This window comes from Anarhichas minor, unplaced genomic scaffold (assembly GCF_050575085.1).
Source record: "Anarhichas minor isolate MPS153535 unplaced genomic scaffold, ASM5057508v1 ptg000155l, whole genome shotgun sequence".
Classification (NCBI taxonomy): Eukaryota; Metazoa; Chordata; class Actinopteri; order Perciformes; family Anarhichadidae; genus Anarhichas; species Anarhichas minor.
Window position 1 is genome coordinate 3,330,001 of NW_027466601.1, and position 2,321 is coordinate 3,332,321.

Sequence of the window (2,321 nt, forward strand, 5' to 3'; positions counted from 1 at the left end):
TTAGAGGACGTCGGGGCCGTGTATTCAGTATAGGAATCCCCGCTGTGCGTTCTATTTCCGGGTAGATATGGCGCGCGTAATATGGTCCCTGCGACCTACTTTGACTACACCGTGCCTCGGCTGTGGACCTCGCATCCAGGATCCACTCCGATAGTTTTGTAGAGGGGGACGTGGACTACAACTGGGTATAAGTGTCCCGGCTGTGCGTTGTGTATTCGCGGGGATATGGACCTCGCAAAACGGGTATTTCGTTTAAGTCTTTCGCTGTGATTTTGTCAGAGTATGAAGATCGGTCGGCGGTTTTCAAATACGCGCTGTATCGGCTGTGTGTATCCGTTTATAGGAGTGTCTAGATGGGTGGTTAGAGGACTTCCAGCTTGACAACTGGGCATGAGTATCCCCGCTGTGCGTTCTATTTCCGGGTAGATATGGCGCGCGTAATATGGTCCCTGCGACCTACTTTGACCGCGTCGTGCCTCGGCTGTGAGTGTCCGATTGTGGATCACCCTCCACATGTCTTTAGAGGTTGACGGTGGCTACAGGTCGGCATAGGTGTCCCGGCTGTGCGTTGTGTATTCGCGGGGATATGGACCGCGCAAGACGGCGATTTGGTTTAAGGAAACAGAGTATTGGCGCTATCGCTGTGATTTTGTCAGAGTATGAAGATCGGTCGGCGGTTTTCAAATACGTGCTGCCTCGGCTGTGGATACCCGTTTATTATTCTGCTTATATGGGTAGTTAGAGGACGTCGCGACCGTGTATTCAAAATAAGAATCCCCGCTGTGCGTTCCATTTCCGGGTAGATATGGCGCGCGTAATAGGGCCCCTGCGACCTACTTTGACCGCGTGGTGCCTCGGCTGTGGACCTCGCATCCAGGATCCACTCGGATAGGTTTGTAGAAGTGGACTTGGACTACAATTAGATATGAGGTTCCCGGCTGTGCGTTGTGTTTTCGCGGAGATATGGACCGCGCAAAACGGGTATTTGGTTTAAGGATTTTTCGCTGTGATTTTGTCAGAGTATGAAGATCGATCGGCGGTTTTCAAACACGCGCTGCATCGGCTGTGTGTATCCGTTTATTATTCATCTTATATGGGTGGTTAGAGGACTTCCAGCTTGACAACTGGGCATGAGTATCCCCGCTGTGCGTTCTATTTCCGGGTAGATATGGCGCGCGTAATATGGTCCCTGCGACCTACTTTGACCGCGTCGTGCCTCGGCTGTGAGTGTCCGATTGTGGATCACCCTCCACATGTCTTTAGAGGTTGACGGTGGCTACAGGTCGGCATAGGTGTCCCGGCTGTGCGTTGTGTATTCGCGGGGATATGGACCGCGCAAGACGGCGATTTGGTTTAAGGAAACAGAGTATTGGCGCTATCGCTGTGATTTTGTCAGAGTATGAAGATCGGTCGGCGGTTTTCAAATACGTGCTGCCTCGGCTGTGGATACCCGTTTATTATTCTGCTTATATGGGTAGTTAGAGGACGTCGCGACCGTGTATTCAAAATAAGAATCCCCGCTGTGCGTTCCATTTCCGGGTAGATATGGCGCGCGTAATAGGGCCCCTGCGACCTACTTTGACCGCGTGGTGCCTCGGCTGTGGACCTCGCATCCAGGATCCACTCGGATAGGTTTGTAGAAGTGGACTTGGACTACAATTAGATATGAGGTTCCCGGCTGTGCGTTGTGTTTTCGCGGAGATATGGACCGCGCAAAACGGGTATTTGGTTTAAGGATTTTTCGCTGTGATTTTGTCAGAGTATGAAGATCGATCGGCGGTTTTCAAACACGCGCTGCATCGGCTGTGTGTATCCGTTTATTATTCATCTTATATGGGTGGTTAGAGGACTTCCAGCTTGACAACTGGGCATGAGTATCCCCGCTGTGCGTTCTATTTCCGGGTAGATATGGCGCGCGTAATATGGTCCCTGCGACCTACTTTGACCGCGTCGTGCCTCGGCTGTGAGTGTCCGATTGTGGATCACCCTCCACATGTCTTTAGAGGTTGACGGTGGCTACAGGTCGGCATAGGTGTCCCGGCTGTGCGTTGTGTATTCGCGGGGATATGGACCGCGCAAGACGGCGATTTGGTTTAAGGAAACAGAGTATTGGCGCTATCGCTGTGATTTTGTCAGAGTATGAAGATCGGTCGGCGGTTTTCAAATACGTGCTGCCTCGGCTGTGGATACCCGTTTATTATTCTGCTTATATGGGTAGTTAGAGGACGTCGCGACCGTGTATTCAAAATAAGAATCCCCGCTGTGCGTTCCATTTCCGGGTAGATATGGCGCGCGTAATAGGGCCCCTGCGACCTACTTTG